The 19,318-nt window shown below is 35.9% G+C and overlaps 1 protein-coding gene across 4 annotated transcripts in view; it reads left to right on the top strand.

Moving 5' to 3' along the window:
- The window catches only part of ZCCHC7 (zinc finger CCHC-type containing 7), a 214,322-nt gene that overhangs the window by 138,694 nt on the left and 56,310 nt on the right, over nucleotides 1–19,318 (top strand). The gene's annotated exons all lie outside the window — the stretch shown is intronic.

The following is a 19,318-nucleotide window of genomic DNA, read 5'->3' as shown; positions in this document are numbered from 1 at the left end:
GAAGATGTTCCTTACTGTTTGTTCATCCGCCCTGGGAAAAATTATTTTCAAAACTATTTATTAAGTGGATTAACCAAGATTTCTTTCATGGAAGATATTTTTTATGTTTTCTTAAAGATGGGCATCAGATTATCCCTGTTTTACATAATAATTTCATGTTAGAGATGAGTTTACTAATGATTATTGTTAAAACCAGTGCTTCTGTTTTTTAGTTTTTAATTCTATATTCGTCACGTTTTATTTCTTATAGCCAATTTTTATCTCTTTTATACTCTGGCCTTGTGGACATGTGGGATTAACATCAGTTTTGCTGCTTAACCAGAATTATAAAGCCAGAACTACTGAAAAAGAATACGTTTTAGAATTTCACTTCCTTGTTGAAATGGAGCAGTTTATACCTGCCATTCCCCCTCCCCCGTTTTTTAACCAGGAGATCATTCTATATACGCTTGTATTTTAAAAATGGAAGGAGAAAAAACCCCTCTGGTTTTTATTACATTTCCCAGTTAAATATATAGCTTGCTACTAGTTGATATGTCTATTAAAGATACGTGTAAGACTTTTTATGATGTTATTTTTAAGGTTCATATATATTTTAATAACTCTCGTTCTTTACTAAGGAAAGGAAAGAATTTTTAGGAGGATTATATCATATATTCTCCTAAAAATCCTGCTGTTGACATCAAAAGACTAGAGGTGGAAGTCTGTAAACTTTTCTATGTCATTTTATTTTTCAGACAATTTCATGTAATTTTTTACTTGAACAAGTTCATTGTGTATTACAAATATACATTTGGAGAAGATTATAGTTGAAAAGACTAATTTGGATAGTTGAAGGTTTCTTCCAAAATTAGCTAGAATTTATTTTCATTTTCAAGTAAGAACAAAAAACCTAGCCAACTAGTTCAGATCTGAAAGATTTTAAGACCTAATCAATACTTAAAAACTATTTTTTAAAAAAGAAAATATTAAATATTGAAAACTTGAAAATGAAGTCAAAATTGTGGGAAGTAATTATTCACAACAGGAGCAGATCAAGTGCCACTTCATCCCCTACCCGGGCTGTTTTGTCTGAGTCAAGACTTCCGATAGCTCAGACCTGACCTGGTCTGTGGGCCGTGGAGAAACAAGTGAACAGGGTTCTTCAATTTGAAATTGCCTCACTCTTACAAAATCTTAAAACTTATCGAGCTTCTCTGCTTCTCAGTGATGGTGTTATCAGAGGTTTTAACACCTGATTTTGAGCCCCTACTATGTCACTTATTATTTGTATGACAAACTTCCCTAGTTTCCTCCTTTATAAAATGGAAATATTCATTCCCATAATGGCTGCTTGTGAAGATAAAAAGTTTTGAAGAGGCATTTGGTAAACTGTTAAATGGCACGCAATGTAAAGTGGTGTTACTTATAAAATGAAAATGCACGTAAAAATTGTTAATCCACATTACCAAAGGAGAAAAAAGGCATTATAGAGCATGCCAACCTAGACTTAACAGAGGACTTATTTTTTTCTTCTCATAATTACTTAATTACGTTTCTGTGTCAAACTTGTGCAGGGATAGATTTTTCAACTTTCTGTGTATGTGTGTGGGGGGCGGTGAATTGTGTAACTTGAATGCAACTCACTGCATTTTTCTATTGTGTTGCATGCAGATCAAAACAGGATTTACATATTTAAATTTTTTTTTCCTCATTAAATCTTATCTCCAGACTGCCAAGGATTAGAAATAGACGTTTCATGTATCAGTCTTTATTTTATCAGGTTTGTTTTTTTTTTTAAACCTGAGATTCAAATGATAGATTTTGGATGTGTTTCCCCATAAAGGTGCAGAGACAGCCCGCGACGCAAATTTCAAGCAGCAGCCACTAGACCTTTGTCTCACTGTCTGTGGCTTAGGAGCCTTTCAGTGCGCTCTTTCTCTAGACCTCTCATGGCAGTTAGACTGGAACTCTCCTCAGGGAAGAAGGAACTGCTCATGAAAAGAGGTGTTAAAAGCCTTGTGTTTGAGGTATAAGACCCGGCCGGCTCTCCCAATGTTCAGTAGTTAACTTGTAACAAAACAAGCTTTGATCTGCATTTGAGTTTGTATTTCTGAATTTATGTATGTGTGTGACAGTGTAGAGTATAGGATAAATTTGGTAGCCTAGGAAACCTGTATCCCATCAGGAGGGAAAACAGATGTTCTCCCTCCTGATAAAGAACTGCAGCTATCCATTTAGCAATTATGAATCTTTTCCCTAGATAATACTCTTGAGAAAGGAGTCTTTCAGCAGGCAGGATCAAGAAGCACATGACATTTTTTGCTGTATGGAACTGAATCTTTTTACATTTGCCCTCTTCATGCTTCAGTTTTTAAAAAGGTAGGTGAAAAGTCCAATTGGAAATCACATGACTACCTTACAGGACTCAAATACTTCTTAGGGATCAGTGCACAGAAGGCATTAGAAAGTTCCTCATCCCCTCTTCCCCTCCCCAGATCAGTTCAGTCAATTGTTTGTAGACGTGGTTTGTTTGTTTTTTACCATCTCCTGATTTTGAGTGGTTTTGACTGAAGTGGTATTATCCTAGTCTCGTTTGTGTTTCTCTGGAAAAGGCCAAATAACTTTGATTCTATTTAGATAATGCCCTTCATCTTTTTCTTTCCCCGTGCTACTACAGTGGTTAAAACTTTTATCTCTTACCTAGACTATTAATAATAATCTGTCACTTTTGTCGCTTTCACTCTCTTTCCTTCAGTTCCTTCGCAATGCTGTTGGACTGGTCTTCCTAGAATAGATATTTCATCATGGCTTTCCCTTTTTCAAAGACCTTTAGTGACTCCTCATTGCCTATAAAACATAGTTTGTTCAGCCTAGAATTTAAATCCCTCGGCAATCTGGTCCTAGTCCATTTCTCCAGCCTCTTTACTGTAGCACTCTTTCCTGGATGATTCAGTCTTCCCTACTCCGCTCGCTGCCTCTTTGCCCATTCTCAAATCAGGCTCTTTCTGGGGTGTCTATCCTTCTCTTCTTTCATTTCCTCCCCAGATCCCTGATATCGAAATCCTACTTCTTCTTCAAGGTCCTGCCATAATGCCACATTTCCTTCTTAAGGTCAGACTGGAAGAAGAGAGCAGGAACTGTGCTTTCCATAGCAATATGGTAAAAAATAACACTTGATTCCTTTTTTGAACTAAAATGATTTAACCTACTTTATTTATACAGTTTACCTAAGGAAATAGGTATGACCTTCCCAAATGCAAATGCCTAATATGTAAAGTTTTGCAATCATATTTAAGAAGAACTTTTGGTGTGTGTGTGGGGGGGGGCATGTTAGAATAAATCTTTATGACAATGAAATAAAATCAGTGTTTTCTTTTAAAAATGGTATTTATTTTTAGAGAGGGAGGAGGGAGAAGGAGAGGGAGAGATATATCAATGTGTGGTTGCCTCTCACGTGCCCCCTGCTGAGAACCTGGCCCTCAACCCAGGCGTGTACCCTGACTGGGAATCGAACCGGTGACCCTTTGGTTCACAGGCCAGGACTCAGTCCACTGAGCCACACCAGCCAGGGCTAAAATCAGTGTTTTCATATAATTTAATTCTAGATTGACAGGAAAAGTACAAAACCACGGATTAACAGTGGGTAGGTAAAGCATATACTAGAAATTATATCCCCCAAATTATGATTAATATTGAGTAAGTTAAATTTCCCACCTTAGAGAATTTGTAGATTCCAAATAATAAAATTAGAAAACTTTAGGTATGATATGGGTAGATTGTCTTTCCTATTACAGTTGTCCTTCCTTTATCCATGGTTTTGCTTTTATGGTTTTAGTTACCCATGGTCAGCCGCAGTCTGGAAATATTAAATGGAAAGCTCCCGAAATAAACAGTTTGTAAGTTTTATTTTTTAAATTTTCATTGAGTTTATTGGGGTGACATTGGTTAATAAAATTATATAGGTTTCGGGCGCACAATCCTGTAATACCTCATAAGTTTTAAGTTGCATACTGTTCGGAGTAGCATGATGATGATTTGCATCATCCCGCTTTGTCCTGCCCAGGATGTGAATCATCCCTTTGTCCCTCTTATCCATGCTGCATATGTTACCTGCCTGTGAGTTACATAGCAGCTGTGTTGGTTATCAGATCGACTGTTGTGGTATTACCGTGCTTGTGTTCAAGTAACCCTTATTTTAATTAATAATAACCCCAAAGAGTCAGAGTGGCCATACTGGCAATTGGGATATTCCACAGAGAAGCCATAAAATTTATGTATGTTCATATATACCATGAAAAAACACAGTATATATGTATAGAGTTCAGTACTATCCACTGTATCACATGTCTGCAGGGGGTCTTGGAACATATCCCCCACAGCTAAGGGGAACTACTGTACAAGGAATGAAATAAAACTACTAACCAACGCACTCATTTTCTAAGGGCAGATTCTGCCTACCAAGCTGCTTAGTTATCATAATAGAAAAGGTTGGTGCCAAAAGCTTACATTCAAAGCAAATTCAAAGCCAACTAAGGCTGTACTATTGCACAACCCTAGGAGGCACTATTACCTTGTAGTTTATGTAAATATCCATAGAGCAGCATATACCCTGTTTAAACAGGAAACTTCTTCAGCTCAGGTTAGAGTCTGTAAACTAATAAAGACCTATGTTATGGGTTCTTTGTTTTGGGAAACTTTTCTAATTAAGAAGAAAGATGATTCTGAACCTTACGCAAACTTTGAACTTCCCATTCATCTGCACTGTTAGTGACCACCAGCCATAGGAACAATTGAGTTTCCCAACAGAGCAACTAATCTTAAACTGGGGTAAAAAAGAATAACTAGCCACATATATATTTTGCAAGGGCAGATGTTTGCAGCTCTCAGTAGAGAGGAGAAATCTGTCCATCAAAAGCCTTCACGTAGAAACTTGGCATTGGGAAATTGGAATTCCAAGGCTACTTTCTTTCTCCCTTAGGTGCTTACATTTTATTTCTAAAAATCTAGCCCAACACTTTCACATTTTGTGGCCTGGATTTATTTATTTTTATTTTTAAATTTTATTCCTCAATTACATTTTACATTCAATGTTATTTTGTATTATTTAAGACTTAGAAAGAATTGCTATATGCCATTCACCCAGCTTCCCCAACTGTTACCATCTTACCCTTATAATAGAATTCTTACATGTAGTCAGGAAATTCATAATGATGTCATACTATTAACTAATATATCATAATTTATTCAAATTTCATCAATTCTTAAACTAACCTTCTCTTTCTGGGTCAAGATCTAACTAGAATTACACATTACATTTAGTGCTCATAACTTAATTTAGAACAATTTCTTAGTCTTTCTTTGTCTTTAATAACCTTGACTCTTTTAAAGAGTACTACTAGCCAGTAATTTTGTAGAATGTCTTTCAGTTTAGATTTGTTTTGTGTTTCCTCATGATTAAATTCCAGTTGTGCTATTTTTGCCATAGGAAACATGGTCTCATTACAGAAAAAAAAAAAATTTTAATATCAAGAAACCAAATGCTTAAAAATCAGTAAGCCTTAAGTAGATAAAAAGTATATCCTAAAAGTTCTAGGACTGTATAATTGTTTCTGACACCAGATTATACAGGAAATATATTTAATTTTACTGCTTTCTGTTCATAAGAAAGTTACCTACCATTTTTTCCCCATAGCACAGGGAATGGTAATTTTCTCATTTGTTGTTTAGAAGATATGATAGGAATATATTGGAAAAATAAGATTTGTAATTAACCAATGAAATCTAACTTGAGAAAGACTTCAGCTCATTAAAAAAAGGTTTCATTGGCTTTTTGAAGCTATATGAACTGGCAAATCAATTATTGATAGTTCCTCTAGATGTATCTGGTTTTTAAAAAAGGAATAATTAGTTTGTCTTCAGAAAACAACTGTTCATTTGTTCCTTTTACCTAGCATGTAAAGTGGATGGACAACATATTTTAATTCTTAGTTCACATCAGATTTAGAAAAGGAATTATACCACATTAGAATAAAAATATCCTTATTTCTAGTAATTTCTTTAAAGGAGGATTTTAATCTTTAGTTTGCCTAGACTCTACTAAATATAAGCATTTCTAATCGCAAATACGAAAATTTTTAACGCATTGCAAACCCACCATAAGCCTTTAGTCAATTTCCTTAACTGTAACTAAAACATAGTAAAATGCCTGTATCAGTGAAATTATTTTAGGGAATAAAATGCAAAAATGGGCATCCTGATCATACAGCATTTAATATACTTGTTAACAAATGGCATGTACAATTTGCTTTTCATACCATCCATAGATATTATCTTTACAACACATACATCAGATAGCACGGCAATAAATAAATTTGTTAGAAAAAAAATACTGATAAAAGTTTGCTGTGAAAAAACAAAGAAACTTTCTGCAATGAATTTTCATTCAGTAAGTGAGGTGGAGCTTGAAGAAAGTTAAGAAAAGGAATGTTGAATTAGCCAGCTTCACTTGTACAAGAAATGATGGTGTAGCCAAGTGTGCAAAGAAGGGGAAAATTATTTCAGACAAACTGTGAAATACAAACAAGCTAATAGTACAACTGCCTTCTGAATAGGAAGATTTTGCTAAGTCATTGAGGGGAGTAGGTAGTGCTTTCAGGTAAAAATAAAACAATAGAACTTTACCTTCCTGTTAACTTTTGTGAAACTCTTTATGGTGTTCTTGATGTTTAGCCAGTTATATTTGGAAGGTAACTTGAGACTTTATAAAATAAAGTTTACTATTATAAAATAATGAGAATTTACTTACTACCCATATTTCTCTACCTGGTCAAAAGGTATATGTAAGTTCCAGACTTATCAAGTATTTATTTGCAAAGAAACAGAAAGTAGGGCAAGGGAAACAAAAGAAAAAAATAAACAAATGGGACTACATCAAATTAAAAAGCTTTTGCACAGCAAAGGAAAGCACCAACAAAATGAAAAGACAACCCCACTGAATGGGAGAACACATTATCTAATGATAGATCTAATAAGGAGTTAATATCCAAAATTTATAAAGAACTTATACAACTCAACACCATCCCCCTGGCAAAAACAAAATAACCCAATTTAAAAAATGGGCAAAGGACCTGAATAGACAGTTCTCTAAAGAGGACTTACAGATGGCCAATCGACATATGAAAAGATGCTCAATGTCACTAATCTTCAGAGAAATGAAAATTAAAACCACAATGAAATATCACCTCATACCTGTCAGAATGTCCATCATAAATAAATCAGTAAACAAGTAGTGGTGAGGATACAGAGAAAAGGCAACCCTCATGCACTGTTGGTGGGAATGCAGATTAGTGCAGCCACTGTGGAAAACAGTGTGGAGTTTCCTTAAAAAATTAAAAATGGAACTACCTTATGACTCAGCAATTCCACTTCTGGAAATATATCCAAAGAAACCTGAGACACTAATTTAAAAAAATACATGCACCCCTGTGTTCAGAGCTGCATTATTTACAATAGCCAAGATTTGGGAACAGCCCAAGTGCCCATCAGTAGATGAGTGGATAAAAAAGCTGTGGTACTTTTACACAATGGAATACTACGTGACCATTAAAAAGAAGGAAATTTTTTGCAACAATGTGAAAGGAACTGAGAGTATTATGCTAAGTAAAGTAAACCAGTCAGGGAAAGATAATGCCATATGATTTCACTTATATGTGGAATCTAATGAACAAAATAGAAATAGACTCATAGATACAGAAAACAGACTGAGAGCTGTTGGAAGGGAGAGGTTTGGGGACTGGATGAAAAAGGTAAAGGGATTAAGCAAAACCAAAATGACTCATAGACAAGCAACAGTATACTAATTACCAGAGGCGAAAGGGGTGGCAGGAGGTGGAAAAGGGTAAAGGGGGGTAAATGGTGATGTAACCGAAGGAGAATTGACTTCAGGTGGTGAACACACAATACAATATACAGGTGATGTATTATAGAATTGTATACTTGAAATCTATATAATTTTTTTAACCAGTGTCACCCCAATAATTTGATTACAGAAAAGAAAGAAACAGAATGTGGTAAACTTCAAAAGTCATGCCTGTCTTCCTAAGTCCTCTGTTCCTCACACCCAGAAATTAACAGAATTTCTGATATTTCGGAGGGCTAATCCTGTCCCCTTAACTGTGAAACCCTATAGTTGTCAATTTGGGCATCACCTTGAGTACCCTCTTCATTGGTATTGCAACACGTGTGTTGAATACTACTGTGTACTAGTCTGGGAATGCAAAACGAACCCAACTGCTATGAAAGAAAAATGAAACAGTGCTTTGAGAATATACAGTGGAGACCAACCAAGTATGGAGGCCAAGGAATGCTTTCATGAGTGATAGTTAAGCTGAAATCCAAAAGATGAATAACCGTCACCTAGTTTTAGAAAGAGGGCATTGAGCCCTGGCCCCCTGGTGACTCAGTTGGAGCCTAGTCCCCATGTACCAAAAGGCTGCAGATTCAATTCCCAATCAGGGCACATAGTTAGGTTGCAAGGTCGATCCCTAGTCAGGGCACTTACAGAAGGCAACCAAGTAATGTTTCTCCCCATCCCACCCTCACCCCCGTCTACCTCTTCCTTCTCCCACTCCGTCTGCCAAAATCAATAAGCATATCCTCAAGTGAAGATTAAAAAAAAAAGTATCCCTGAAACATGTCATTCTCTATCATATTACATCTTTCCCCTCCCCCATAGATATGCTCATTACCTAGATATTGACAGTAATCACTTCCTTGCTTTTGTTTTTTTACCTCTTTAACAATATAGTTTATCTTTGCCCCATGCATTCTTTATACTTATGTATATACATATGTATAATATAACTTTGCACGTATTTAAACTATATAATTGGCAATATCCTTTATAAATATATTTCTGAACTTCTCTTCAGTCATCATTACATTTGTAAGATTCATTCATGTTGATGTTTATAGTTCTAGTTCATTTTTAACTGCTGTTATCTCCCTTCTCTGATTGATAGTTTGTTGGAACTTTTTGCATTTACAAATAAATCTGTTGTGATTATTATTATTTTTTTAAATATATTTTATTGATTATGCTATTACAGTTGTCCCATTTTCCCCCCCTTTATTCCCCTCCACCCTGCACACCCCCTCCCACCTGCATGCCCCCACTTTAGTTCATGTCCATGGGTCATACATATAAGTTCTTTGGCTACTACATTTCCTATACTATTCTTACCCTCCCCCTGTCTATTTTCTATAGACCATTTATGCTACTTATTCTCTGTACCTTTCCCCCGTCTCTCCCCCTCCCACTCCCCTGTTGATAACCCTCCATATGATCTCCATTTATATGGTTCTGTTCCTGTTCTAGTTGTTTGCTTAGTTTGCTTGTTTTTGTTTTAGGTGTGGTTGTTAATAACTGTGAGTTTGCTGTCATTTTACTGTTCATATTTTTTATCTTCTTTTCTTAGATAAATCCCCTTAACATTTCATATAATAAGGGCTTGGCGATGATTAACTCCTTTAGCTTTACCTTATCTGAGAAGCACTTTATTTGCCCTTCCATTCTAAATGAAAGCTTTGCTGGATAGAGCAATCTTGGATGTAGGCCCTTGCCTTTCATGACTTTGAATACTTCTTTCCAGTCCCTTCTTGATTGCAAGGTTTCTTCTGAGAAATCAGCTGACAGTCTTATGGGAACTCCTTTGTAGGTCACTGTCTCCTTTTCTCTTCTAAGATTCTCTCCTTCTGTTTAATCTTGGGTAATGTAATTATTATGTGCCTTGGTGTGTTCCTCCTTGGGTCCAACTTCTTTGGGACTCTGTGGGCTTCCTGGATTTCTTGGAAGTCTATTTCCTTTGCCAGATTAGGGAAGTCCTCCTTCATTATGATTTCAAATAAGTTTTCAATTTCTTGCTCTTCCTCTCCTCCTTCTGGCACCCCTATAATTCAGCTGTTGGAATGTTTAAAGATGTCCTGGAGGTTCCTAAGCCTCTCCTCATTTTTTTGAATTCTTGTTTCTTCATTCTTTCCTGGTTGAATGTTTCTTTCTTCCTTCTGGTCCACACCGTTAATTTGAGTTCCAGTTTCCTTCTCATCACTATTGGTTCCCTGTACATTTTCCTTTGTTTCTCTTAGCATAGCCTTCATTTTTTCATCTAATTTGTGACCAAATTCAACCAATTCTTTGAGCATCCTGATTACCAGTGTTTTGAACTGTGCATCTGGTAGGTTGGCTATCTGTTCGTTGCTTAGTTGTATTTTTTCTGGAGCTTTGATCCGTTCTTTCATTTGGGCCATTTTTTTTTTTCTCGGTGCGCCTGTTACGTAAAGGGGCGGAGCCTTGGGTGTTCACCAGGGCGGGGCAGCCCACCTCGCTGTCCTGTGACACTGTATGTGCAGGAGGAGTCCAAGAGGGAGCAGTGGCACTTCGTGTGCTCTCTGCTGGCTTTCAGTCACTTCCCCCACTACCACAAGCAAGGTGGGCCCTTCTGGTGCTGATTCCCGAGTGGGTGGGCTTGTGCACGCTCTAGGCCCCTGTGGGTCTCTCCAGCAAACTCTCCTGTGAGTCTGGGAATTTCTCCCGCTGCTGCCTCAACCCCCACAGGTGTTTTCAGTCAGTGGTTTGAGGCTTCCCCCCCTCCCCACGCTGGAGCCCTGGGTTGCATGGTCTGCTTCGCTCCCCAGTTGTTCCTCCTGGTTTATCTGCATGTGAATGAGGGACCGCCCAGTCCACCAACCACCGCCTCGCTGGGTCCGCCAGCTGCGGACTTGCCGCGAGTCCTCTCCGCCCCGCTGCCTGTCTCAGCCCCTCCTATCGGTCTGGATGAATGTTTCTTTATCTCCTTGGTTGTCAAACTTCCATACAGTTAGATTTTCTGTCAGTTCTGGTTGTTTTTTGTTTTTAAATTGTTGTTTTCCTTCTTTTGCTTGTGCGAGGAGGTGCAGTGTGTGTCTATACCTCCATCTTGGCCGGAAGTCCTGTCGTGATTATTTTTATGTGTGTCTCTTGGTGCACATGTATGAGGGTTTCTCTAGTTTCTGTGGCAAACTATGACCCCACAGGCCAATTGCCTGGTTTTATAAATTAAGCTTTAATAAAACAGCCATGCCCATTCATGTATGTATTGTCTGTGACAGCTTTCAGCCTATAGTGACAAAGTTGACTGGTTGAGAGACCATATGACCCACAAGCCTAAAATATTTACAGTCTGTCCTTTTAAGAAAAAGTTCACTGACCTTAGAGTATAGCGTGATATTAGAGTATATAGCCAAGAATAGAATTACTGGGTACTGGCATAGTCTTCAGCTTTACTAGATTTTGCAAAGCATCTTGCAGGCATGATTATATGAGTTCTTGGTCACCTACCTCCTAGTCAATATTTTGTATTGTCAAAGTTTTCTGGGTTTTTTTTTTCACTTGCATCTCATTGCTTATATTGCTCATTTCATGAGCTTATTGAATTTTGTATCATTATTCAGTTTTGCTGTTAATTGCCTATTCATATCTTTTGCCCATTTTTTCTGTTTGCTATTTGTCTTTTTTATTCCCATAGTGTTTTGGGTGGACTATTTTATATCTTCTGGATATGAACCGTCTGTTGATTATATGAATTAACAATATTTCCTCCCAGTCTGTGGCTTGTCTTTTAACTTTCCATGGTGTCTTTAAAAGCTTTTTATTTGAAAATGATTTTTAAAAGTCAAAAAAATAAAACTAGTACAACATATCTGTATACCCTTTATCCAGGTTCATTTATTATTTACATTTTACTTCATTTGCTTTATTATTCATTTGTGTGCTCTATGTATGTATATGTATATACAAATACACACAGGGTTCTAAACCATATGAGATTAAGTTAATTACATCAAGCCTGTTCTTTAACCCCTAAATCCTTCAGTGTGTATTTTCTAGCATTGGAGATATTCTGTTATATAAATATAATACAGCTGTCAACTTCACAAATTTATATTGACAATTTTTTCTAAACTACTGACTACAGTAATTTCCTTTTTAAAAAGATTTTATTTATCCATTTTTAGAGAGAGAGGAAGGGAGGGAGAAAGAGAGAGAAACATCGATGTGCGAGGGAAACATCAATTGGTTGCCTCTTGCATGCCCCCAACTAGGGACCTGGTCCACAACCTAGGCATGTGCCCTGACTGGGAATTGAACCAGCAACCTTTTTGGTTTGCAGGACTATGCCCAGCCCACTGAGCCACACCAGTCAGGGCTATACTAATTTCTTATAATGTCTTTAGATATGTAAAAGTTTTATATTTTAGTGTTATTTTATCTATCTTTCCCTCGATAGCCTGTGTCTTTAAAAATTCTTCCCATCATCTCTGAGATTTTAAAATATATTATGTATTTCCTTATATAATTTTAAACATTTTGCTTATCATATTTAGAACTTTATCCTTGAACATGGAATTCATTTTTGTAAATGGTGAGAAATTAGTTCTAATTTGATTTTCCCTATTATTTCTAGGACCATTTATTGAATAAACCGTCCGTTTTCTATGGAACGGTGGGACCTAAGTCATAATGTCATATATCAAGTTTATGAATGCAAGTCTTTTCTTGGCTACATGTCTGTTCAAGTACTTAGAACCACTGTGTTAAGTACTAGTACTTTATATTAATTATTGGTATCTGGCAAGACAAGCCTCTTCTCAAATTTAACATCCACTTTGGTAAATGGTCATACAGCAAACAATTCACATAATCCACTTAGAGAAAATACAGGATATTACCAGCACAATGAAGCCCTTGGTATGCCCCTCCCTGGTCATAACCTTTACCTTCTCCCAAGAGGTAGCCTAACTTTTATGAGAATATGTTCCTTGATTTTGTTTATAGTTTTATCATTGATAAATGCCTTAAATTATTGTCTATTTTGCCTGTCTTTGAGGGTTATATTCATGGACTTGTACAGGATACATATTTTTGTATGTGTCTGCCCTTTTATAACATTATGTAGCTTTGTTTCATTTTGTTTGTTTTTTAATTAATGTAGGACACTTTGTTGTATGACTAGAACCAGAGTTTATCCATTTTACTCTTAATGTCCATTTTGACTATTGGCTAACAGTGTTGGTCTTAATATGATGTTTTGCATTTCTTTCAGGTATATACCTAAGACTGGAATTGCTTTGTCCTGTGATATGTATATCCTGCACTTTAGTAGTTAATAGCAAATTCTTTTTCCAAAGTGGTTGTACCAGTGTACATTCTAACAGCATTGTATGACAGTTCCCATTGTCCACATCTTTACCCACGTTTGATTAAGTGTTCTTTAATTCTATCTAATTTGGTAGGTGAGTAGTAGTATTTTATTATGGCTTCAATATGTATTTACCTGATAACTAAATGACATTAAATACCTTTCATGTTTCATGTTTAGTTTATTGGTCATTAGAGATCTTCTTTTATGAAGGGCCTATCTTAAGTCTTTTAATAGTTGTTGTTGTTTTTTTTAATTTGTCTTGTACAGAGTTAGATCTTCCGGACATGAACACTTTATATGTTGGGAAAATGTCTCCTTCTACTCTGGTTTTTGCCATTTTACTCTCTATTTAATAAGGTGTTTTGTTTTGTTGTTTTGATTTTAGATGAACAGAAGTGCTTGACTGCACTGTAGTCAGGAGTTACCAAATTTGAATTCATGCCCTCTCATTGACTACTTCCTGACCTTGGCCAGCTTTGAACTTCAGTTTCCTTCTCTGTAAATAGTTGGTAATAATATCCATGTCGTAGGGTAATAGAAAAAATTAAATGAGATGAAGCATTTATTGTAAGGCTTTTCACCTGGCAGTCCTCAATAGATGTTAGTTGCCTTCCCCATCATTTAGGGTGCTCACTTTCATACTGTCTTTTGGGAAATTGGGTAGTATTCATGAGCTATTTGCAAATGAATGTTTTGGACATTAGAATCTCATACAATTATCCCAGGAATTTAGAAGGTAAGCTAAAATAGTAAATCTAATTAATTTATCCAGAGAACTAAAATATAACATTTTCTTTGCTGAAAAAGATTTATACTCAATATGGGACCCTTGAATAATAAAACTCATGACTGGGGTTTCTTAACCAGAAAATGAAAAGTTGTAGTTTCAAAAAAAATCTAAACCCTATATATAATGCATCATATATTGGAACTAAGGGTAGAATCTTTAACTCTAAGAAGAAAGCAAGGTTTCTTAAATGAGAAATTGCTAATTACTCCAGTTCAAAGTACCTTCTGCCTCCCTAGTGTTTTCTGTTGCTTACTGATGATTTTAATTTTGCCCTGTTCCATCTTTTCATTCATTCATTCAAGAAATGTTTATAGAGCCCTGGCTGGTGTGGTTCAGTTGGTTGGAGCATCATCCCGTAAACTGAAAGGTTGAGGGTTCGATTACCGGTCACGGCACATGCCTAGGTTGCAGATTCCGTCCCTGGTCTGGGTGCAAACAAGATGCAACCAATCGATGTTTTTCTCCCTCCCTCGTCCCCTCCCTTCTCCTCCTCTCTCTAAAAGCAATGAGCTTGTCCTCAGATGAGTATTTAAAAAAGAAAGAAAGAAATATTTATAGACTACATCCATGTATCAAGCCCTATGCCAGGTGAAAGGGATAGAGCAGTGAATAGAATAGACTCAATCTTTGCCTGAATGAAGCTCAGAAAGAAGAATGGAAGATATTTTTAATGGTTTTGATAACATGTTTAAAAAGCATTCTCAGAGTTCTGCTTCTGGTAATGGCAGGCAGGAATGTTTATAATGGACCAGCCTCCACACAGATAATTATATTCTGGACAAAATACTATACTATAAATGTACACACAAATATCACTTTCAAGTGTACTTTAATACTTAAAAACACAAAACAACATCTGAACATATTAGAGGCCAACCAAAAGCAGGTTGCAATTGATAGGGAGTCAATTCTTGGAATAAAGGAACATCATTGGATGAGTTTCCTGTTTTTGAAGCTGTGTGACTGAGGGGAGTCACTAATTGGCACAGTATGGGGGTGCCTAGAGCTCAGAAATTTCCAGTCTTACTGGCTTTGGAAATCAGAAAAGAGAGGCTACTACTGCAGCTAGAAAGTGAAAGGCAATTCACAGAGGAGGAAGCCCAAATTATGCATCTAAGTATTTTCCAGAGTTTTGATTTTTTGAACAAGACATCAACACTCTTTAAAGGAATATAACAGAATCCATAGTCTTTAAAGTATCATTCACAAGGTTCAAAATTACCACACATATGAAGAAACTGGAAATTTTGATGCACATTCAAGAAAAGGCAATCAATGGACACACTCTGGGATGACCCCGATGTTGGAATTAGCAGACAAGAATTTTAAAGCAGTTAATTTGACTGTGTTCATGCATATAATAACATACTGCATGTGAAATCTCAGCAGAGAAATGAAACTACAAAAGAGAAGTAAATACAAATTCTAGAACTGAAAAATACGATATCTGAAATAAAAGTTAAGTGAATGAGTTTAATAGCAGATTGAAAATGCCAGTGAACTTGAAGACCAAAATTATCCAACCTGAAGAACATAGAAAAAATACTCTAAAAATGAATTTAAAAGAGCAGAGCCACAGTGACTCATTGAACAAAATTAAAAGATCTGCTATGTGTTGTTAGCATTCCAGAGGAGAGGAAAAAGAAAATACATTTTAAAAGAATATGGGCACAGTCTTTCCAAATTTAGTGAAAGGTATAATTATACATATTCAAGAGGTTCATAGTCAAATTGATGAAAACCAAAGATGAGAAAAATTTTGTAAAAGGATGGAAAAAGATGTAACATGCTAAGAGTAAGCATGTGAAAACTAAAGCAGTCATACTAATACTAGGTAAGTAGGCTTTGAGACAAAGTATAGTAACTTTGTAGTAATCCACTACCCCCCTTATCCATGGTTTTGCTTTAAGCAGTTTCAGTTACTATAGTCAACCAAGGTCTGAAAATATTAAATGGAAAATTCCAGAAATAAACAATTGATAAATTTTACATTGTGCCCCATTCTGAGTAGTATGATGAAATCTTGTGCCATCCCACTTTGTCCCACCTAGGACATGAGTCATCCCTTTGTCCAGAGTATCCGTGCTGTAAGTGCTACCTGCCCCTTAGTCACTTAGTAGCTATCTCCAGTTATCAGATTGGTTATCAGAGAAACCACATTCACATAACTTTTATTCCAGTATATTATTTTAATTGTTCTATTTTAACATGTTACTGTTATTAATCTCTTACTGTGCCTAACTTATAAATTAAACTTTATCATAGGTGTGTACATATAGGAAAAAGCATAGTGTTCAATATATATAAGATTCATTACTACCCAGTTTCAGGTCTCCACTGGGGGTCCTGGAGCATGCCCCCCACAGGTACAGGTAAAGGGGGGACTACTATAATTCCTCAAGAATGTGATACTGCTGCTCCTTTGACTTGACCTACATGTTAGCGTGGCCACCTTTAGTTAAAATGTACTGTACCAGAGGTAAATAAGGGCATTTCAGAAAGATTTAAAGGATCAAGTTACCTGGAAAGGCACATAAGAATCAAATAGACCTTAAATAGAGCAAAATTTGGTGGGATTAAAGGAAGAAATAGAGAAGTCCACAATTTCAATTGGAGATTTTAATACCTATCCCTTTATTAGTAATTGATAGAAATACTTCATAAAAAATACCAATAAGGAGATAATACTACCACTCACCTTGACGTAGTTGACATTTGTAGAACGCAAACCCCAATAACCGCAGAATTTGCTTTTTTTTCCAGCATACACGAAACATTCAACAAGATAAACCATACATATGTTGGGCCATAAAGTAAACTTCGATAAATTTCAAAAGATTGAAATCTTACAAAGTATATTTTCTGATCACAGTAGTATTAAATTAGAAATCAAAAAGATCTGAAAAATTCCCACAGGATATTTGGAAACCAAAAGTATTTTTAAATTTCATTTTATTACCGCTTGATGAACCAATTGCTGCAGTTGGTTACCTAGCATCTCTTGGTTTTCACCATTTTATTATAAAGGAAGGAAAAAGGTGAAATTCCTTTTTCTTAGTTTTGCATAGGTTTTCTCAAGTCTTTTTCTTCTCCCATTTTTAGGATAAAATAAAAGCATTTTATTTGTAACCTTTTCAAATGATCTCCTTCCTTTTGGAGGGATTGGGTCAGCATTTAGTATTTCTGTTTTTATCTAAGAACTTGGCATAAGTATTTATGGCCTTTGTGGAATATTCTTAGAAATCCTTCAGGTTCTTTCTTTTGATGAGCTCTTTCTCTCTAGCACCACCCTTCATCACTGCCTCACCACCACCCCCCGCCCCCATCTCATCCACCTTTAATCTCATTCCACCCTGCTCAGGAATCTATTTTGAGTTCTCTCTTGAATTCTTATCACCTGTTTATTTGGTTGGACTTTACAATTCAGAGTGCTCACAATGTTGTTGCTTCTGTATATGGTTCTTTATTCATTTGGTTTTCTCTATGGGTAATTTTGGGATCTTTTGTCATTGTAACTGCCTTCTATGGGTTCTCGCCTATTTTAACCCATGTACTTTTTATGTTGGTGTTTCTTATAATAATTTTTCCATATTATTTTATCTGTTTTCAGTGTTTTAATGGGTTCTTTGTTAAGAAATTCCCGTAAGGAATCCCGTCCTAAAAACAAGCAGCAGCAGATTACCTTCTTGTTTCTATGTAACAGTAACTAGAATCAGAACATACAGGGGGATGAGTTAGGGGCTTGTCTCTACTTTCTCTGTGGTGTCAAGCTTGTACAGAAAACAGATTCTTGGAAAATATTCCCCAGGTCTTTAAATACGGCTTTTACCACATGTAATTGTACTTCATCAGTCTCATTTTGAGAGCCATACTTTTTTCACACTACTTGGTATGGGGTTTTGCAGTATGGAAATGCTTTTGCAGACCAGAATTTGCCAAGGGAAGGAAATATTAAAGCTTCAATATAACTACTAACTTGGCATATATACATTTAATAATTTAATACCCTAAGGTCTCAGTAACCAACCTGCTTACCTGGCAGGTTCCATTTTCTAGGCTAAGGATATCTAGAGAACTTGATCACAAAAGAGTTGAATTATGACCTCCTTTGGTTATTAAAAATGCAAATATGGGTAAATGTTTTTTAGAATTCTGCATTTAAAGCCTTGTTTTTTAACCGAGCATGCACTTTGTCCCTACTCTGGTGTATAGTTCTTATGGTCACAGAGTTCCAACTTCCAACTTTCAAACCTTTTTCCTCTGTCTTAAGTCTTTTGAGCAAGCTGTGTAATGAGCATCTCATTTCCAGTCTCTTCAGAATAAGGTGTGAGACTGCCAGCATCAGCTACTCTCTGGACTTTGAGACCTTGTCAGAACAGGAACGTACCTTCCAAGTTCTACATCAAAAGCTGGTAAAATATTGTTTAATAGGTGTAGACTTTCAGTTTGGCAAGATAAAGGTTCTGGGGATGGATGGTTTTGGTAGTACAACAAAATGAATTTATTTAATGCCTCTGTACAGTTAAATATGGCTACAGTGGTAAATATTACATTATGTGTATTTGACTACAAAAAACATTTTTTTAAAAGTTGATAAGAAAATTTAAGCAAGAGGGCTTTAAATCATTTTTTTCTCATATGAAAATGACGTTGGTCCCATATGTTTAAGAGCTGTCCTCGCTGCTTGCGGTCAGTGTATAGGGATTGTAATATGACAGTACATATGCACAGTATCAATAGCACAATGATTTTTCTGTTCCATACGGTTCAGAAAGTGTTGGGGAGAAATAAAGACTAGGTAGCCAAAGTGTATTCACAATATCCTAAAATTTATAATCGTCATTCTTTAAAAATGTATGTAATCTAAATTTCCTTAATTTCAGGGGAAACAAATTTTAAATTGGTTTTCTTGTTTTTATTCTTCATACCAAGATAATTACATGTCCAAATCTAACTATAGCCTCTCCAAATACTCCCATTGCTTGAAAACAGAGAACTATAATGGAAAAGTAGGCTCCTTCTTTTATCCCTCCCTACTTGAATTTTTATTTTAAGGTGAATAATAGGGAGAAATTAACAGGGCTCTAATTTAGCCTATCCCTCTTTTCCCCCTCTCTCCATTACTACTTTAATATTTTGCTTTTCTTTGTAAAGTATTTTCGTTTTACTATTTTTTAACAGGATTTGAGGAACAATTTTGTTATAAACACCCCAATCAGACTATAATAGTATTGGTGATGTTAGAGAAAAACAATTTTTACTCCTACAAAATTATCAACCGGGGAATTTTTTTAAAGTGTATTAAACG

Source organism: Desmodus rotundus, chromosome 1 (genome assembly GCF_022682495.2).
Source record: "Desmodus rotundus isolate HL8 chromosome 1, HLdesRot8A.1, whole genome shotgun sequence".
NCBI classification, from domain to species: domain Eukaryota; kingdom Metazoa; phylum Chordata; class Mammalia; order Chiroptera; family Phyllostomidae; genus Desmodus; species Desmodus rotundus.
The sequence above is the reverse complement of the archived record's forward strand: the minus strand, read 5'-3'. Positions and strand labels throughout refer to the sequence as shown.